At 39.0% G+C, this 8665-nt stretch overlaps 1 protein-coding gene across 2 annotated transcripts in view; it reads right to left on the reverse strand.

Moving 5' to 3' along the window:
- The window catches only part of CCNY (cyclin Y), a 318347-nt gene that overhangs the window by 296631 nt on the left and 13051 nt on the right, over positions 1 to 8665 (reverse strand). The window lies entirely within an intron of this gene.

Here is an 8665-nt window from a genome sequence, read left to right on the forward strand (position 1 = left end):
CATGGGTAAAATGGCGGGGCCAGCCTGGCGGCGCAGCAGTTAAGTTCACATGCTCTGCTTCAGCGGCCGGAGTTCACCTGTTCAGAGCCGGGGCTTAGATTTGGCACTGCTTAACAAGCCATGCTGTGGCAGGTGTCTCACATGTAAAGTAGAGGAAGATGGGCACGGATGTTAACTCAGGGCCAGTCTTCCTCAGCAAAAAAAACAGGAGGATTGGCAGCAGATGTTAGCTCAGGGCTAATCTTCCTCAAAAAAAAAAGAAGAAGAATGGGTAAAACTCATATATGATGATGGAAGTCAGCACAGTAATTGCCTAAGGGAATGGACATGCGAAACTTTCTGGGGGTGATGGAAATGTTCCATATTGTGATTCAGGGTAATGATTACATGTGTGTATACATTAATCAAAACAAATTGGATTGTATACTTAAGACCTGTGCATGTAACGGTGTATACAACTTTTTAAAATTCATAAACTTTTTAAGAGCAGTTTTTGGTTCGAAGCAAAATTGAGCGGCAAGTATAGAGAGTTCCTTGATACTCCCTATCCTCACACAGAAACAACCTCCCTGGGGCGCTATCAACATCCCGCCACATGGTGGCACATTTGCTACAGTCGGTGAACCTACAGTAACACATCATTATTACCCCAACTCCATAGATCACATCAGGGTTCACTCTTGGTGTGCTACATTCTATGGGTTTTGACAAATGTGTAATGATATGAATCCACCATGTTAGTATCATACAGAATAGTTTCCCTGCCCTGCAAATCAAACCTCTGTGCTCTGCCTGTTCATTCCTCCTCCCCACCCAACCCTGGCAACACTGAGGTTTTTATTGTCTCCATAGTTTTGCCTTTTCCAGAATGTTATAAAGTTGGAATCATATGGTGTGTAGCCTTTTCAGATTGGCTTCTTTCATTTAGTAATCTGCACTTGTTTCCTCCATGTCTTTTTATGGCTTTATAGCTCGTCTCTTTTTGGCACTGAATGATATTCCATTGTCTGGATATATCGCAGTTTATTTATTGATTTATCTGCTGAAGGACATCTTGGTTGCTTCCAAGTGTGGGCAATGATGAGTAAAGGTGCTGTAAATACCCATGAGCAGGTTTTTGTGTGAACAAGTTTTCACTTCCTTTGGGTAAATAACAAAGAGCATGATTGCTTGATCATATGGTAAGAGCATGTTTGGTTTTGCAGGAAACTGCCCAACCGTCTTCCAAAGCGGCTGTGCCTATCGCTCCACATCCTCACCAGCATTCAGAGTTGTCAGTGCTTTTGATTTGGGACATTCTAATAGGTACGCAGTGGTATCTCATTGTTGCTAATTTACAATTCCCTAATGACATATAATGTTAAATATCTTTTCATATGCTTACTTTTCATTTGTATATCTTCTTTAGTAAGGTGTCTCCTGAGGACTTCGGCCCATTTTTCAAAGGGCCATTGTTCATTTTCCTGCCGTTGAGTTTTAAAAGTTCCTTGTACATTTTGGATAACCGTCCTTTATCAGATGTGTTTTACAAATATCTTCTCCCAGTCTGTGGCTTATCTTCTCATTCTCTTGACATTGTTCTTTCGCAGAATGGAAGTTTCTAATTTTAATGAAATCTAGCTTATCAATTGTTTCTTTCGTGGATGTGCCTTTGATGTCGTATCTAAAAAGTCGTTGCCATACCCAAGGTCATCTAGGTTTCCTCTTACATTACCTTCTAGGAATTCTATTGTTTTGTGTTTTATGTTTAGGTCTACATTTAGATACCTTCTGAGTTAATTTTTGTGAAGGGTGTAAGGTCTGTGTCCAAATTCATTTTCTTGCATGTGGAAGTTCAGTTTTATCAGCACCGTTTGTTGAGAAGACTATCTCTTCTCCATTCTCTTGCCTGTGCTCCTGTGTCAAAGATTAGTTGACTATAGTTATGTGGGTCTAGTTCTGGCCTCTCCATTCTGTTCCACTGATCTATTTGTCTATTCCTTCATCAATATCACACTGTCTTGATTATGATAGCTTTATAGTAATTCTTGAAATTGAGGAATGTCTGTCCTCCAACTTTGTCTTTTTTCTTTGATACTGAGTTGGCCATTCTGGGTTTTTTGCCTCTCCATATAAAATTTAGAATCAGTTTGTCAGTATCCATATTTTTAACCAAATAACTTGCTTGGATTTTGATTGGAATTGTGTTGAATCTATAGGTCAAGTTGGGAAGAACTGACATCTTGACAATATTGAGTCTTTCTATCCATGAATATGCAATATGCCTCCATTTATTTAGTTCTTTGATTTCTTTCATCAGAGTTTTGTAGTTTTCCTCATATAGATCTTGTACATATTTTGATAGAATTTATACCTATTTCATTTATTTTGCATGCTAATGTAATTGGTAATGTGTTTTTAATTTCAAATTCCACTTGTTCATTGCTGATATGTAGGAAAGCAATTGACTTTTGCATATTAACCTTGTATCTTGCCACCTTGCTATAATTGCTTATTAGTTCCAGGAGTTATACCTAAGTATTTCATTTATTTTGCATGCTAATATAATTGGTAATGTGTTTTTAATTTCAAATTCCACTTGTTCATTGCTGATATGTAGGAAAGCAATTGACCTTTGCATATTGACCTTATATCTTGCCACCTTGCTATAATTGCTTATTAGTTCCAGGAGTTTTTTTGTTGATTCTTTTGTATTTTCTACATAAATGATCACGTCAAATGTGGATAAAGACAGTTTTATTTCTTCCTTGTCAATCTGTATACCTTTTCTTTTCTTTTCTTGTTTTATTGCATTAGCTTAAGACTTCCGGTATGCTGCTGAAAAGCAGTGGTGAGAGGAGACATCCTTGCCTTGTTCCTGACCTTAGTGAGAAAGCTTCAAGTTTCTCACCTTCAAGTATGTTAGTTGTAGGTTTTTTGTAGATGTTCCTTATCAAGTTGAGGAAGTTCCCCTCATTCCTAGTTTGCTGAGAGTTTTTATCATAAATGGCACTTGGATTTTGTCAAATGTGTTTCTGCATCTATTGATGTGATCATATGATTTTTCTTCTTTAGCTTGTTAATGTAATGGATTACATTAATTGATTTTCAAATGTTGAATCAGCCTTCCATACCCAGGATAAATCCCGCTTGGTCATGGGGTGTAATTCTTTTTATACACTATTGAATTTGATTTGCTAATATTTTGTTGATCATTTTTCATCTATGTTCATGAGAGATATTGGTCTGTAGTTTTCTTTTCTTGTAATGTCTTTGTCTGGTTTTGGTATCAGGTTAATGCTGGCCTCAAAGAATGAGTTAGAACATATTCCCTGTGGTTCTATCCTCTGAAAGAGATTGTAGAGAATTGGTATAATTTCTTTTTTAAATATTTGGTAGAATTCACCTGTTAACTTATCTAGGCCTAGTGCTTTCTGTTTTGGAAGGTTATTAATTATTGATTCAATTTCTTTAATACAGGCCTATTCATATTGTCTATTTTGTGAGTTTTGGCAGATTGTGTCTTTAAAGGAATTGGTCCATTTCATCTAGGTTATCAGGTTTGTGGGCACAGAGTTGTTCATAGTATTCCTTTATTACACTCTTAATGTCCATGGAATCTGTAGTGATGGCCTTTTTTCATTTCTGATATTAGTAATTTGGGTCAGCTCTCTTTTTTTCTTAGTTAGCCTGGATAGAGGTTTATTGATTTATTGACCTTTTAAAAGAAGCAGCTTTTGGTTTTATTGATTTTCTCTATTGATTTCCCATTTTTGCTGTCACTGATTCCTGTTCTAATTTTTATTTCTTTTCTTCTGCATACTTTAGATGTCATTTGCTCTTCTTTTTCCAGTTTCCCAAGATGGAAGCTTAGATGGTTGATTTCAGATCTTTCTTCTTTTCTAATATATGCATCCAATGCTATAAATTTCCCTCTAAGTACAGCTTTTGCTGCATGCCACATATTTTTGATAACATGTATTTTCATTTTCAGCTAGTTCAAAATATTTTGCAATTTCCTTGAGATTTCCTCTTTGACCTGTGTGTTTAGAAATATGTTGTTTAGGGGCCGGCCCTGTGGCTGAGCGGTTAAGTTCACGCTCTCCACTTCAGCAGCCCAGGGTTTCACCAGTTTGGATCCTGGGGGCAGACATGGCACCACTCATCAGGCCAAGCTGAGGCGGCATCCCATTTGCCACAACTAGAAGGACCCACAACTAGAATATACAACTATGCACTGGGGGGATTTGGGGAGAAAAAGCAGAAAGAAAAAAAAGGAAATATATTTTTAAATCTCCAAGTATTTGGGGGTTTTCCAGCTATCTGTTATGGGTTTCTAGTTTAATTCCCTTGTGGTCTAAAAGCAGACATTGTATGATTTTCTATTCTTTTAAACCTGATAAGGTATCGATTATAGCCCAGAATGTGGTCTATCTTGGGGAATGTCCCATGTGATCTTGAGAAGGATGTGTAATTTGCTGCTATTGGATGAAGTAGTCTATCGATGTTAATTATATCCATCCAGTTAAGTTATGGTGCTGTTGAGTTCAACTATGTCCTTATTGATTTTCTGCCTGCTGGATCTGTCCATTTCTCATTTGTAGCTTTTTGATCCCCTCTGATAATGTCTTTTAATTGGCCTATTTAGATCATTGATGTCTAAAGTGACTACTGATATAGTTGGATTAATGTTTACCATATTTGTTACTGTTTTCTATTTTTTGCCCATGTTCTTTGTTCCTATTTCTGTCTTCCACACTTTTTCAGCCTTTTGTGGTTTTAATTGAGCAGTTCATATGATTCTATTTTCTCTGTTTCTTAGCATATCAATTATACTTCTTTTTAAATTTCTTTTATGATTGCCTTAGAGTTTGCAATACACATTTGCAACTAATCCAAATCTACTTTCAAGTTACACTATACCACCTCACAGGGAGGACAGCATCTATTAAGAGTGAAGCATTCCTTATTCTTCCCTCCCATCCCTCATATTATTGCTGCAATTCACTTCACTTACACACAAGCATAATAAGTATATATATATATCTGTGTGTGTGTGTGTGTGTGTATATATATATATTTGAATACATTGCTGCTTTTATTATTTTGAACATTTAACTGTTAGATCGATTAAGGATAAGAAAAATGTTTTTATTTTACCTTCATTTAGTCATTCACCAATGTTTCTTTCTTTATGTAGACCTAAGATTCTAACCTATATCATTTTACTTCTCTCTGAAGAACATCTTTTCTTTTAAAGATTGGCACCTCAGCTAACATCTCTTGCCAATCTTCTTTTTTTTCTTCTTCTTCTTCTCCCCCAAAGCCACCTGGTATATGGTCACATATTCAAGTTGTATTGCAGGTCCGTCTGGTTTGTGCTATGTCGGATGCCGCCTCAGCATGGCCTGATGAATGGTGCCATGTCCGCACCCAGGATCTGAACCAGCAAAACCCTGGATGCCAAATAGGAGTGCATGAACTTAACCACTCGGGCACGGGCCAGCCCTGAAGACCTTCTTTTAACATTGCTTGCAAGCAGGTCTACTGGCAACAAATTCCTTCAGTTTTTGCCTGTCTGAGAAAGTCTTTATTTCTCCTTCACTTTTGAAAGATAATTTCACAGAATTCACAAGAATGCTTGGTTGGTGGGTTTTTTTCCTCTCAACACTTTAAATATTTCACTCCACTCTCTTATTGCTTACATAGTTTCTGAGAAGTCAGATATAATTCTTATGTTTGCTCCTTTTTAAGTAAGGAGTATTTTTCTTCTGACTTTTTTCAAGATTTTTCCTTTATCTTTGATTTTCTGCGCTTTGAATGTGATATGCCTAGGTTTTTTGGCACTTATCTTGCTTGGTGTTCACTGAGCTTCCTGGATTTGTGGTTTGGTGTCTGACATTAATTTGGGGGAAATTCTAGTCATTATTGTTTCTGTTCCTTTCTCTCTCCTTTCAGTCTTTTTTCTCTTTGCTTTTCAGGTTGGGGAATTTCTATTGTCGTATCTTCATGCTCAGGGAGTCTTTCCTCAGCTGTGTGAAGTCTACTAAAGAGCACATCAAGGGCATTACTTCTGTTCCAGTATTTTTCATCTCTAGTGTTTCTTTTTGTTTCTTTCTCAGAATTTCTCCCTCTACATTATCCATCTGTTCTTTTTTTTTTAAAGATTGGCACCTGAGCTAACAACTGTTGCCAATCGTCCTCTTTTTTTTTTTTTTTTTGCTTTTTTCTCCCCCAATCCCCCCAGTACATAGTTGTATATTTTAGATGTGGTTCCTTCTAGTTGTGACATGTGGGACGCCACCTCAGCATGGCTTGATGAGTGGTGCCATGTCTGCACCCAGGACACAAACCGGTGAAACCCTGGGCCACCAAAGTGGAGCGCACAAACTTAACCACTTGGCCGTGGGGCCGGCCCCCATCCGTCTGTTCTTGCATGTTGTCTACCCTTGACGTTAAATTCCTTAGCATATTGATCATAGTTTTAAAACCTCTTGGTCTGATACTTCCAATATTTCTGCCACATCTGACTTTGGACATGATTCTTGTTTGGTTTCTTCACAATGTGTTTTTTGCCATTAATATTTCCCTCTGGATGTTCAAATAAAGAGTTCAGCCCCACCTTACGTGCTTCCAGACTTGCCTGCCTCAAATGTGATGAGTAGCCTGTGTTGGACTATGGGCCTGACCTCATAGAAACCTGGATTATAGCGTACCAAATATTGAGACTCACTTAAATTCTCAGGTTCTCTCACTTTTTCAGCTATGCATTAACCCATCACATTCTTCAATCTCGTAAATCAAATACTTTATTCTGCCACCCAGCTATTTACCTGACTTGCTCAGCTCAATTAGGAACTTACAAGGTACCCAAAAGGCCCTACTCATGCCTAAACTGGAATTTTTTCATTAGTTTCTTTGGGAGTCAATACTTGGCATCGTCTTCTGTCACAAGTGGGAGCAGCAGGAGCCCCTCCCCCTCCCTTCCACACCTGCATCTTCAAAGGGACCCTCCCATGGCATCCTGCTGAACTCAGACCAAGTCCACTCCCATCCTCCACCGCCTGGAGATGCTGGATGTAGGCTGTTTATGCCAGCAGAACTGAGTACTCTTTGCTACCCACAGGACGACAGCTGCCTCCCGCAATGGGCTGTTCAGCCCGTTCCTCATTTGGCAGCTGTAGAATAGCCAACCCAGGAGTCTTTGAATATGTAAGCCGAACCCACAGGAAGGGCTTTCCAACTGCTGACACAAAAGTCCTAGGGTGAGGCTGGAACGACCCTCTTCTGGAAAGGGCTGTTCTCTATGCTGTTGTTAACACACAATATGTCATCTTACAATGAAAGCCTTAGAAAGTGGAATGAATTCCAGTCCAATCAAATCAACAAATACTTGCCAATGCTCGAGTAGAAAACAATAATCCTAAATAAGACTTTGCCTGATGCCAGTGATTCTCCACCCACCGCCTGCTGGAGGGACTGTCTCTGCGGCTGAGCCTCCACTAGGGCTCTTGTTACATTCTGTTCTGTTCCTTTACTGTCAGTGAGAAATATTGTTAGTTCCGCACAAGAGGATCCTCTATATGGGTTAGCAATAGAATAAGGAATCTGTGTGCTTGTGTCCGTGCATGAGAGAGAGTTTCAAATCAACCTAGTACATAGAATCCTTCCACAGAGTAATCAAGAGAAGCAGGCTAAATTTCTCATCAAGAAATTATCTGGAGACAGTGTAAAGCCTCTTCTGTCATCTTTTCTTCTCCACAACCACCCAAAGATGGCTTACGTCATTTCGATTTAAAAAAATAATTATCCTTGTAGCATGTGAAGAGTAGGGGTGTCATCAGCAGTGTGGGTCACAACCTTTCCAGCAGGTGGACCCTTGACAGTGTGGGGATAAAGTGAGCATGCCAATGACATGCTGCTGAGCGTCCACCTCAACCTTAACCAACTCACCTGACCTATTCCATGCTCCTGAGTCTTAGACGCTATAGGCTTTGGAGAACCATCCCTGAAAAGCCCCACTTTTTCCTGGACCACTAAGAAAAATTAGCTAACTTAAGGCACCCATGTGTCCCACTTTAGTGATGTGATGCGTTTGTCCATCCTCACATCCTCACTTAAAGCCAAGTCTAGGAGCAGTATCTTGAGTTCTTTGCCATTGTTCTCTCATGCTCTATTGCAGTGTTTCTCAACTCTGGCTGCACAAGGTGAGGATCCAGTACTCATGGGGGTCACTATAGGCAGAATGCCTCCAAGAAGATAGATTATTTCAGAACAAAAATTGCAAACCTAAATTTAATATGTAACAATAGATATGACCCAGAGATCTGCAACCAAAACTATTGTAGAAACTCTAAAGCTCCAACTTTCTTCTCCATTTATCTAACTTTTTCTCTGTTGAGGAAAAATAAACAGGTTAGTACACAATATTCCCCAAATTATTTCTTCACATTATTATCTTCACTGCCATGTATCTCCAGTCTCCTAATACTCTCAATGCATTCCTAGTCCTTCAACTGTTAAGACTTTCATTGTGGACAGTTCCCAAGCATATCTTCAACATTCTTAAAAACAGAGACACAAAGCTCCTCTCGCCATCCACTTTAAGAATAGAAAAATGTGCTTTTAGGGGCCGGCCCAGTGGCTCAGTGGTTAAGCTCGCACATACCGCTTCAGCGGCCTGGGG

Source organism: Equus przewalskii, chromosome 30, assembly GCF_037783145.1.
Source record: "Equus przewalskii isolate Varuska chromosome 30, EquPr2, whole genome shotgun sequence".
In the NCBI taxonomy this organism is placed as follows: Eukaryota; Metazoa; Chordata; class Mammalia; order Perissodactyla; family Equidae; genus Equus; species Equus przewalskii.